Consider the following 13,018-nt stretch of genomic DNA (forward strand, 5'->3'; position numbering starts at 1 on the left):
TGATGCTGTCTGAGGTTACTGAGGTTGTTAATGTGCACCAGATGCTGCCAGAGCTCAGCAGAAACACTTTAATCCATCTTTACTTCCATTTTGATAGTGAGGGCTAACTTTGCCTCCTTAAAGTTCTATATCCAGTGTTGCACCAATCCCACAGTATTTCCAGCAAAGCCAGTTTGCTCATGAACTACCCAAGTGAAACATTTTTGAAGATCCACTAACTCCAATATACATGACATTTGCTTTTTCTTTGTTTACCAGACTCGGAGGATCTGAAGAAAATTCATGTAATCAGGATGGTTGGGGCTGGAGGTCTTAGGAAGATTAATCCACAAACACCAGAGGTTTATGTCCAAAAAGGAGACAGAGGAGTCCTTTTACTTTATTCAAATAAAGGGAGAGGCCATGGGGCATTCCCCTGTGATCTCTCAAATTTTTGGAGGATGCAGCCTCCTTTTTATCCCAATTTCCCTTCTCTCTTTCCCCATTGGCTGAGGTACTTGAGAGGTACAGACTTCCCAATACGCCTGATACCAAAGATTTCCCTCTAATGTATAACCCTCCCTTTTAATTTTTAATTCTTATGGAATTCAGGGGGTTTTCTTCTTCATTGTTTCTTTGGTCTTTCAATGTCTAATTTCATCTATCAGCAAACCTAAAAACCTTGTAAAAGCAAATATCTTTTTCCGTTCATCAATCAGTGGAATCCTTCCCATTGTGTCTTTTCTATCCCAGTGCTGGTTTTATCTACCAGCAGACCCAGAGCTTGTTTGTAAAGACAAATCCACTGTTCTTCTCAGAGGGAACCTTAATACTCATTCATGGGCAGGAATACCTTCCACAATCCCAGGTTTCTCCAAGCTCCATCCAGCCTCGCCTTGGACTCTTCCAGGGATGGGCAGCCACAGCTTCCCTGGACACCCTGTGCCAGGTCCCACCACCCTCACAAGGAAGAATTTCTTCCTCATATCTTATCTAGATCTATTCTCTTTCAGTATGAAGCTGTGAAAAACGCCAATCACTTGTTTTTAAAAAGTTTAATGATAATAAAATGGTTATTAAAATAGCAATATAATTAGAGTAATAATAATTTGGACAATATGAATTAGGACAATACGAGACAACAGAAACAAAGAGTTATGGACGCCCGGGTACCTTTTCCTGGGCAGCACAAGCCCGAAAAAGGACCCACGTTAACAGAAGATTAACCCTTAAAAGCAATAGCCCTGTTGTATATTCATACACCTCATCCATGATGCATAAATTCTATTCAAACACAGGATTCTGTCTGGTCAGTGTCAGCTTCTTCCTCTTAATCCTGATGGTGTCTTCAGGGCTGGGCAAGGTGGGAAGAAGTTCGTTTCTTCTGATAATGGAGCAATAAATTCCCTTTCTCTGAAAGACTGAGGTGTCCTGTGGCTGCTATCTCGGTGTGAGTCCTTTCTTGAAAAAAAAGTATCCTACATAGCATGGTTTCTATTTTAACCTTATGTTATAACCTAAAACTATACTTAACACACTACTTAAGAGGATTAATACAGCATAACTTTCTAACACAACACATATAATATTCATTTTAATATTTGCGAAAAGCCAATCATAAAATATGCATTTTTCTCAAAGCTGTTCCCCCTTGTCCTCTCACTACATGCCCTTGTAAACAGTCTCTCCATCTTTCTGACAGGCTCCTTTCAGTTTACTAGTTTGTGACTTTTTGGCTGGTTTTCCCTACTAAATTTTCCCTGAACTCTTTCTGTCTTTTCCATTCAGCTTCCATATGCTGGTGAAAAGAACTTTTAAAGGCCCCAAGTTTTGCAAGTTTCCAAGTTTCCAATGCTCCAAGTTTCACTGTATGGTGAAGTTAAGCAAAGCAGTCTGAAGATCTGCAGCTTTCACAGGTGGTCTTGAACTTGTTCTTTGCCTACCAAGAGCTAATTTCAGGAAATAACTGAAATTGTAGAAGCATTCTGGGGAAAAGGTTTATGCCACTCAACATAGCAAACACTTGAACTTTTCCCAGAATAATTTCAGCTTGCTATGAATAGCGAGCTGTTATTTTCATTGATTTGCCTTATATCAGTACCATATTCACAGAATAGGTTCTTATTCTCAATGTCTCCTCCTTTCTGTGCATCCAGTGACTCATTTGCTCCCTGAGAATTGACCTATGTGCATGCAGCCCATTTCTATTTCCTGGCCATTTCCATCTTCATTTCATCTACGTGAAGAGATCCTAATTTAGTCGAAGTGATCTCTTTCTACCCCTGTCATTAACAAATCATTATTTTCTGTCCTGCAGACTCAGAAGCCAGAGATTGTTTTCTAGAGCAGAATATCGACTTGCCCAGTTTAGAGGTAATTAGACATAATACATTTCTGTAGCAGAAATGAGTTCAGCTTAATTTTTTTTCCCCTGAGCAGGGCTCTGCGTCCATGCAGCTACAGCCACGGAGCTACTGACGGGATTTAAAACGATGTAATCTTTTTCACTCCTTGCAGTACTGGTTTATCCCCACCGAGTGGCATTCGTTTCATTGCTAGGCAGTGAAAACTACAAACCACTCAGGCTATCTCGTGTGTGATAGCCTGAGGGAAGAAGGAGAGGGAGGGAAATTAAAATGGCAGTGACTGCAAGGAACCTACGGTGACACAAAAATAAAGTCGCAATTTGGGCCAGCAACATCTGCACTGCAGCCACCTCTGTGCCTGCAACTTGTGTAGAGATACCCAAATTCTTTAACATGCCAGCAGTGATACCTCTACTGGTGCTGTTTTGAAGCAGATCAGCAATCCCTGCTTGAACTTTCAATTTTTAGTCAGGTCCTCAAATACATAATATTGCACTGTCACTGCACCTGAAGTGTTTCTCTCCAAAGCAGAGTTGTGCTGGTCTGGGCTGGGGTAAAGTTAATTTCCTTCCCCGAGGCTGGAGTGGGTCTGTGTTTTGGATTTGTGCTGAGCTCAGGGGTGATGATACAGAGATGTTTTTGTTATTGCTGACTGAACAGAGCCGAGGGCTTTGCTCCTCCTCATGCTGAGGAGACCCCAAGTGACCCCAGGGATGTTCCAGACCGTGTGACAACATGTGCAGTGTGTAAAGTGGGAGGGAAAGGAAAGGGGGGACATTTAGAGTGATGGCATTTGACCTCCCAAGTCACTGTTCTGTGGATGGGACCCTGCTCTGCTGGGAATGGCTGAACACCTGCCCAACCACGGCAAGCAGGGAATTCATTCCTCGTTTTGCTCTGCTTGTGTGAGCGGCTTTTGCTTCCCATATTAAACAGTCATTATCCCAACCTGTGAGCTTTCACCCTCCCAGTTCTCTCCCCAGTCCCACTGGTGGGAGAGTGAGAGGGTGGCTGTGTGGGCTTGGCTGGTGACTTGGGGTAAACAACACAGAGGTAGCTGGTGTGGAGGTGGATCTCATAGCAGTGAGGTGGGAAAGCATGTTAACCACCACAATTTAAACAAGAAAGACATTTTGATGAGTTTTCCTATTTACCAGGAAATAAGAGCAGCAGTTTCTCTAAGACTGCTGGTGACCAGGGAGAGATTACTGCATGTTCAGGGTGGCATCTTAGCAGAGCAGAGAACAGAGGAAGCCACAAGAGAGAAATCAGACCACAGAACACAGTCTGTGTAATAAAAGTAGAGTAACAAATAAGAAAACGTAAAATTTGATCAATTTCCAGCTGTCCTGGGCATCTCAGCAATAATTTAAAGACAGCAGGTGATAAACACCTGAAATGATCCTGCTCATCCTTGAGCCAAGTATACAGATGCTGAGAGAACTGTGTCAGTGTGAGCTGATGGTATTAGTGTGTGAGCTAGGTACACCTGTCTCTGTGTTAGGGTGTGTGAGAAACTATTGTTTGTGTTTTGATGATTTTAAACTGGAAGAACACATGCCCCTTTCTTCATAAATCTGGAGCAGGCTAATAGTGAGATCTGAACAGCACAGTGTGCATAAAAGAATTTTAAAGATGGACTGTTGTGTTGTATAAGTGGAAAGCTCATTGTGAAATCAAAGCACAAGCCTGAACTTACTCTGTTGCCCAAGGAATTTTATCCTGACCTTAAAAAACCCCACTGTAAACACCTGCTGAATAGTTACCCAACTTGCACATTCTCCAGAGTATTTTTCAGAGGGATTATGTTAATTTATGTGTTTAAAAAAAAAAAAGTCTGTCTACTTAGCATGGAAGTATAGCTGGTGAAGTTGCTGCTTAATGTGAGGTATGTTTATTTAGTGTTTTATTTTGTAATGTCTGTTGGGGTCCTACAGGCAATGGCCTGGAGTTCAAAAATAGTGCCTTAGGGGGGAAAAAAGGAGGAGAACTTCTTTGGTATATTTCAGCAGTATGCCTCAAAACTCTTACTGTTCTTCCCCAATTCAGGAAATTAGGAATAATCTCTTTTTATGAATTGTTAGGTTAAGTTTTTTTTATCTTCTAAGATCTCTCAAGCTCAAGCCTGTGGATCAAAATCAAGTCAGATGAAAATAGTAATCCTTGTCACAATATGGAAATGGGCATTTCCACTGTCTGCTCTCAGCCTACCACATTTGTGATTTGTAGCCATGTGCCACACTGCTGTCTGTCTCCTTCCAAACAAATTCTCGCTCTGCTCCACAGTTTTCTGCCTTGTTTCCCTGTTTTCCAACAGTTTTTTATCTCCATCAAGCTGCTTACTTTGATCTTCTAGAGCATCTTCCTGTTTCCTCTCTCACCAGCACCATATATTCATCAACCCTGCATATTTCTTTCAGTGTCACTCCCCACTGCTTGCCTGGTTTTCTTGCTTTCTCCATGGCATCCTCAGCATTTACTCATGGCTTAGGACACCTGTCAGTCTCCTGTCTGTCTCTCTGAGAATCTGGCTGTTCATTCCACTTTTGTCACCTTACTTGTGCATGCCTTCAATCAAAACTCATAAACTCAGGCCCCACCTTTCTGCATCTTCCAGCTTCATCACTCTGGTTACCCTCCTTCTTTTCCAGTTTTCCTTCAGAAGGTCAGATCCTGTCTCCTTTCAGATTTTCTGAAAAAAAGAGAGAAAACAAATCATAGGAAGTTCAGATGGCCAAGTTTCTCCTAATTTAACATTACTCTGGTTTATTTTCCTTGCAAGCTGCTTAGTGCCAAGCTAAATTGGAAAGTGCAGAAATAATGTTGGGGTTTTTTTTTTAAACTGAGCAGTGGTGTTCTTTGACTTACATCCTCCTCAGCTCCATCCTCCCTCATGCCAGATTAGATTCTCCCAAGCATTTAAGGATCCATTTAAAATTTCTCTTCTCCTGCAGCCTTTGAAGCAGAAGCACTGTGTTCTTTCCTCGGTGAAGCCCAGGACTGTAGCAGCTGCAACCAGTTCTGCTGGGTCTCTCCAAGAGGTCCCTGGGGTCTACCCTTAGGTCATGGACACACAGGTAGGCAAAAGTGTGTGCTTCAGGCTATGGATGTATACAAAAAGAGTTTATCTGTCTATCAAAGAAATACTCCAATATTTTGTCTCTTTATTGCAGTAGTAAACACAGTGATGACTTCACATAGAGTTTAATTCAGGTTAACAAAAATTAGGATTCTTGGCTGCTAGGCCTCTCCCTAGCATGTTTTGTTCCTTAACAGTATTCTTTCTGAAAGGAGCTGATTTATAGAGTAGACTTTAACTCTTATTACCTTGTTTATCTCTCTACTGCATCCTTAGATATATCCCTTGCTGACTGGTTGGTGGGACTGAGACAAGCTCCAACCCTCTGTTGATTCAACCACAATTCAAAGGATGCCTTTCCCTGCAGTTGTGACTTTCTCTCAGCACTGGCATGCAGGAGTGCTGTGCTGTCACGTCCCCTGGGTGAGCTTTTGGTGATTGTATTGACTTGTGGTTCAGCTCCAACAAACACTGAGCACCTCCCTATCCTCTCAGTAGGTACCTGATTCTCAGGACTGGGTGCTCAATGCATCTCCTGTGCCTTTCCTCACTGTAATGCAACAGTTGTGGGCCTGCTTCATCCAACTGCTCAGGATTCTCTTTTTCTGGAAAAACACATGTCAGTAATAGTAACTCCTAGCTAGTTTCAAGGTTGTAATCAATCACAGCTGGCAATACATTCTTCACATATTCTTCTTACATATTAACATCATATGTATATAACTTAATAGTTTCAAATGAGGCCAAAGCCCATTGCATTTAAGTCCCTGTATATATTTAGCAAAATAATCATCTTTGCTTACTGTAACTCACTATTTCTATTTAAAAAAAGCTAGGAAAAGCAGTGGTTTGGTGCCCCAAACCCCAAAACCTGGTCATCCCTCAGGTCAGGAGAAAAACAAGGAGACAGAACAAGACCTTCTCCTCAAGGTTATGGTACTAACTCTGTTTATTGCTTTGTCAAATCCTTCCCAGTCTGGTCTCACCTAAGAGCTGCTGTAGAAGGGAAGAAAAGGATACAGGAAGACCTCAAGTACAATGACAAATTGTACAAATGACAGGCCTCAAACTACTGCTGTGCACTAAGTCCTGCTGCATTCACTGGCTTTTCTGTGTTACATCTATCAGCAGGGCAACAGCCCAGGTTTTTAAAGCTCATTAGATATCAGTGGATTTTAAGTGCTCCAAGAGCTCCAGGCATCTAGCACTCAGGGAGCATAGGATGTGGGATTGTTGATTGTCTCAGATTTAAAATTGTTTTTTTAATCAGATCTGCTTATGTGAAATGTGACACAGCTCATAAAAATACTGTTTGGTTGGGATCACATCTTGATAAACTTCCCTGCTTCCCATGGGAAACTTCCCATGATAAACTTCCCTGCTTCCCAGGGAAAAGAGAGAAAACAAGGCACATTTCCATGCATACAGTGAACATAGATGCTTCCATCAATATCTGACAATTTCAAAATACTCTTTATACTTAAATTTTACCTGGTAATCTTACATTTCTGAGGCCTTTTTTCTGCTCTTTTGCTCAGTGGCTCCATTCACTGTTATTTATAGCTAATTTTTGTTAAATACTGATATAGGCCTTGTAATGCACCACACATTCAGCAAATGAGATCTCAAATAAAGAAGAGCAATGCTGGGAAGATATTGCATGTTTTCTACCCTATTCATGTAATACCCTAATGCAAATGCAACTGAACCCAAGACTGTCCCTGAGATGACAGCTTCAGGGCAGTCATTTTTCCTCCTCCATTTGCTTTTATAAAATGGTGTTCAGAGGTATTCTACTTAGGGCTTCAGAACTGAACAAATAGTCTCTTCAGCATGAGAAAGAGGAGCTGTCCTATTTAAAGCAGAGTGCAGAGCAACTGTCTTCCTTCCCTCTCCCATTTTCCTTTGGAATAGCAAAGGATCTTTGGAGACTTGACTTGGGCACAGTCCTGGGCAAACAACTCTAGGGTGACATGGCTTGAGCAGGAGGCTAGATCAGATGGATCTCAGGGGTTGCCTGCCAATGCAAACAGCTTTGGAATTGCTTTAACCTTGAAAATGTTTTTTTTCCCTATCCTTTATATTTTTCTTTTCCTCAGAGCTGTTTCCTGACTGATTACTGCTGCAGCGAAGACAATGTAAAACCAAGCTGGGACTCCATCAGCTCCTGCAGAGGGACAAGTCCAAGCTGTGAGCTTGTGTCTGCAAAGTCACTGCCCCTTATTCAATAAATTTTGAGTGCATCATCAGTCTAACTGGACAGATGAGGGTGTGTGTGCTCAGAAGCTGTCTAGTGCCATAGCTACCACCTGACAAACCATTTGTGGAGCGTACTTCAACTACTAGATTCTGGGAAGGATTAGTTAAGGAGGGAAAAAAAAAAAAGCAACATTCAGCAGGAAACAGACTTCTCATTGTGCCCCTTCATTGTATATTCTCCGTGTTCCCTTTTCTGCTCAGAGGCACAGGCCAGTTTGGGACACTCTAAATTGTCAAGAGCAGCAAGGGGTTACCCGGAGTGTGCTTTGTTTGGCAATACAGACGGCTTTTTTTGTTAACTGACTTGAACCCATTGTCTGTGCCCCCCCCTCCCAAACCTCTCTCCTGCCCTCACCACCCTTATCCCCAGCCCAGCTCACCCTCTGCAGATCCCCTTACTTTGGGTTCATGAAGTACAAATTAGCATAATCAGATTATCTGCATGGGGTTGTTCAGCACGGAGCTGAAAAGGAAGAAAAGAAAAAGTGGCTCACAAAGAGGAGCCCTGAGGAGGGCAGAGCGGGTGGCATTGCTGTTGTGCTGTGGTGCTGAAAACTTGCACCTGCATAGCAAGCAGATCCTCTTCTCACTGAGGACTCTCAGATGGTATTAAAGCATAGGAATTAATTGGGGGGAGGGTAAGGACACTGAAAGGATGACAGGAGAGCTGGGATGGAGAGGAGAGGAGAGGAGAGGAGAGGAGAGGAGAGGAGAGGAGAGGAGAGGAGAGGAGAGGAGAGGAGAGGAGAGGAGAGGAGAGGAGAGAGGAGAGGTTCTATTCATGTAACTGTCTGGACTGGACTCTCTCTTGCTGACAGAGAAAAACAGTTTGATTTCTATTCATCATGGAGAGGAGATCATCTTGGTAATCTGGCCAATCAAGATAAGACTTTTAGAGTTTCTGCTGGAGACTGATAAGAAAGGTGGAAGAAAAAAAAGGCAACTGTCTAGGGGCAGGGTATGTGTCTCTAGGGGGAGTTTCCTGGACATTTTCTGTGGTGGACTTGCCTTGCTAAGAGTAGTAAACAATCTGCTTGATTGCCTTAGTGCCTGCCCTGATTCTCCTCTTTCTGCCCATGCTGGGAGATGAATGCTCCCAGAGGACTCAAGACTCAAATCCGTGGCCACAGGTTTTAAAAGCAGCTAGGGGCTCTATATGCTGGTGTATTCAGGAACATGAGATTGAATGACTTGAAGGTGCCCGCTTTTAAAAATATATTCAGGCTGCTTCCACACTACCAGCTTTTCCAGCTGAATTGTCTGACCAGTCAACCTCATCTTTCTGGTATATCTTAAAAGCATTCATGGACAGAGATTACAAGAAAAACACCCCAAAAAGCAGTCACGGCAACCCTAAAATGTTTCAAGTTGAGCCCTCGAGATCAAGAGTCTTACTGACAGCCCCAGCCCTAGAGTTTTTCCTTACTTCAGAGAGACAGGATGAAAGGAAACATAAATGTCAGGGTAAGTCAAGCTTTGAGGCTGTATTTATGACAAACTCCTGCCTAACTTGAACCTCCAGTTTTCAAGAAGACTGTCTTTGGTTTGATTTATCTTAACAGCACCACACAGAGAGCTGCTGGAAATATTTAACTGATGAAGTTGTGATAAATAGAAAGAGAAACTTTTTTCTTTACTATTATTTTAGCAATATTTTCACTTCTTTGAATTTAAAAATTTTACTTTAGCAACCTAACAGCTGTACTATTGAGGGACATACAAAACATATTTGATAACCAGAAACACATAATCAGTGTATGTCTGTTTTGGTTCAGGAGCCTGTGTTGGGAAATACTTTTGGGAAATATTTGAGATTAATTGAAGCCACTACTTCAGAATTACCAAATTACTGGCAGTTTGAATTACTTGTTAGATGTAAGAGAAACAATGTGATGTTACTCTTTTTTCTGCAGCTGACATATACAGAAATGGAGTCTGTCCATGTCAGAGGCAGAACTCTATGTCCCTACAACAAGTGTAGTGTCCATCCAGGTTATGTCAGGCAATGGCAATCTCTCTTGTTTTCATTTTTTTCACTTACATTATTCTTTAGTCTGAAAGAAGAATTATTTTAATTATAAAGGCAAAATTTGTGTGTTTTTGTTTGCATGTGACCTTAAGTGAACTTAAATTGATTTCAAGGAGATTCTAGAGGTAACATAGATCAATAGATAGTAGATAGACAGAAAGATATAAAGACAGACATGTCTGGTTTGTGTTTTCTATATCTGCTCAGCTATTCTATTCAAAATTGACAGATAAACTTATGCTGCTGAAGTTACCTGCCATGACTTTCTCACTTCTAAACCTGAGAGCTGAGAGCACCTGTTGGCATTCCACATGTCTGTGCAGAAATGTGGCCTTTGAGACTGGGCTGTGCCAAGCACAGTGGCTGGGCATGTTCACCAGACAGCAGCCGGCTGCTCTTCTGTGCCTGGAAATTTGGGAAAAATGTTTGCAGCATAGCTCAGGAGGAAGAGCCAGAGCAGGCAGCTCCCTTCAGTGTTGAGTAATTTCAGTTCCCTTTCAAGTGGTGGGAATATTTCCCACCCAAGCAGGCTGTGCCAGCACCAAGTGCTCTTGGCAAATCCAATCTGCCAAGCTCGCTCTCTCTGTAGGGAGCTCTCAACTGGCAGCTGGCTTTTTGCCATTCAGTCCCACAGAGACCACTGCAAAGCCTCTCAGCAGGACCTGATTCTTCCCTCGGAAATATCTTTTAACCTACAGGCAGTAAAATATTTCAGGTCACGGTCAGCTGGTCAGAGATCTTGTGGTTAACTAGGTCTGATAACCTCCACTCAAGGTGCTTTTAGGCACTGCAGTTTCCTCTTGAGAGTTCAGGTCTTTCCAGTAAGTGTAAAGCTTTTTAAAGCTGGAATTTAGTGCTGTGAAGTCTTGAGCTGAGGGAATCCATAGGTTACGTTCTGGTTGGCTGTAAATCAATGTATCAGAGCATGGCAGCCCTGCTGTGATCTGAAGGCAGAGTTAATATTGTCTGCTCTTGGCCTTTCTCAGCCCCAGGGCTGAGCCCTGCTGTCTGCCAGGGTTTGCCAAATACAGTCACCAAGAGAAAATCAATGCTAATCAATGTCTACAGACAGGGTTGGAGGCAGAACACCTCCCTGGAGACTTGCTGTCTGCAGGCTGTCATCCTTTAGCTTTTCATTAAGGTTTTAGGCTACCTAAGAGTCTGTTTTTCAAAGTGTAGAGTAGGGAATTGCAGAGAGAGTGAGGGACCTTCCCCATCTCTAAGGTACTGTGCCCCCAGTATGTGTAGAAAGGTGTATGCTGGGGGAACCTCTGCTGCCCTGTGCTTGTGCGTACCTCTCTGCATTGCTGGCCAGTGTAAAAGTCAGACTTCATCTGAATCCCCAGTGCAGTCCATGCTGAGATCCACAGGAGTCTCACTAACTTCTTCCTGCTCCTCATCCTGAACCTCTTCTGTGCTGGTCTGTGACACTGACACTCAGCAGGACAGACGTACCCAGGAAAGACTGTCTGCTCTTGGCCTCTCTTTCTGGTTCTCGGTTCTGAGGCGTCTCTTCTCCAAAAGAAGTTTATCACAGGCTCCTCTCTTGTGCTCTGCTGGGTTTGCAATCCCAGGCAGTGAAATAACCTGTGGAGGGATGGGGTGTGCATTTGTGTGCACGTGTGGAAAGGAAGCAGGGTGAGGATACATTGGGATGAGGCTCTGTTCCTTACACAGAAGAATTGGACCAACTCAAAGTGCAAAGAAAATGCTGCCCATGGCTTACAGAGAGAACAAAATTGAATAAATTCAACCAGATATAGGTTGGGCACAGGGCAATCTCTCTACCTTCTGTAACCCAAGTGCTTTTTTGAGCTGCTTCTTCCACCCACCTTCTCCCCTCTGATTCTCTCAGCACCTGCTGTATTAAAAATACAATTACACCCCTGAAAAGTGGCAGATTTGGGCTCTGTCACTGTGTCAATGACCTTTAGATTTAAGACTGGCTCCCAAGTGACCCCTGCCCCACAGGTCAGTAGTTAAGTCGTCCATTCTCTCCACCTCCTTTCATCACCCAGCCTTCAAAGAACAAAAGTCAGATCTGCCTTCTCACACTACTTTAGCCATGCTCACTGCATTTCATTCCCTAGCAGCAAAGAAATTTGTGAGAACTGGTTAAATACTGGAAAACAAGTTATTAAATTGTTCACGAATCATATGCTTGAGAAACTTATTGGTGCTGCACCTTTACTTTTTGTTTAGAATCAGGTGCTGGGATGGATCTTAGTGTCCTGAAACAACTCTGCTTTGCCATTTAATGTAGCTGTCCCAGGAATCCTGTGAGTCCCCCTCTGTGATGCTCACTGTTCCTTCATTCCCCCATTCAAACAAGGCTGCTGAGTACAAGCCTCACCACAGTGTCTTCCTCAGCGTGGGCAATACTCCAGAAACACATGTGGGATCTCACTGTGCACTGTCTAGTGCCAGGCACAGCATGTTCACATCCACCAGCATTTGAATCCACAGAATCTCAAGCCAAAGCCCAGATTGCAGACCTGGCCTTCCTCTAACCACAGGCTGGCCCTCACTGGGATTCGTCAGGAGACTACAGCATCCTTTCAGGATACATTTGCAACTCATTCCTTTCCTTACACGGCCCCAAATATCCAATTTCAATTACGTTCCACAGCCACAATGGGAATGTTGAGAAAGTGGACGTGATGGGCGTCAGCTCCCTTAGGCTCTATGACAGGTGAACAGTGGCAGAACTTGTTTCCTGCCTCTGGAGAAAGTAATCCTCATTTGAGCTGAAAAGTGGAGCTGTATTGTTCCACTGATCCTGTTAGAAATTCCAAGTGAAGGAGTGTCTCACTGAGGCTCCTGCATCACAAATTCACAGGAGCACACTTCACATAGGGGTACCATAGGTTGGAGCAAACCATGATTCTTTTAACTTTCCAGCACTCCGTTTTTTTATCCTTGGAGAGGATGCTTCTAGAAAATACCACCTTAGCTGGTCTTCCTTGCATATTGACATCCATAGCTTCACAGAAAAAAAAATTATAAAAGTAAAAAAAAATACTGTTCATAAAACTCTACTCAGCACTGCTAGTTACAACTGGGGAGAGCAGGGTCCTTAGGACTAGGGATATTTTTGTCATTTGTACTAAGGTTTTGCCACTGCAGCAGCACATCTGAGACATTTTCAGCCAGCTCCAAATAACTTGGTACATCTCCATGGCAAAGGTCCCGTTATCTCACAGCACTGTGTTGGCATGGCTGTACCATGCTCATTTCCAGAGGAGGGATTGCCACACGATCCTCAGCATTTAAACTAATTTGACATCACCTCCTGGAAGCAGAGGG

The sequence above is a fragment of the Agelaius tricolor genome, unplaced genomic scaffold, assembly GCF_023055355.1.
Source record: "Agelaius tricolor isolate 1412-34295 unplaced genomic scaffold, bAgeTri1.0.p SCAF_53, whole genome shotgun sequence".
In the NCBI taxonomy this organism is placed as follows: domain Eukaryota; kingdom Metazoa; phylum Chordata; class Aves; order Passeriformes; family Icteridae; genus Agelaius; species Agelaius tricolor.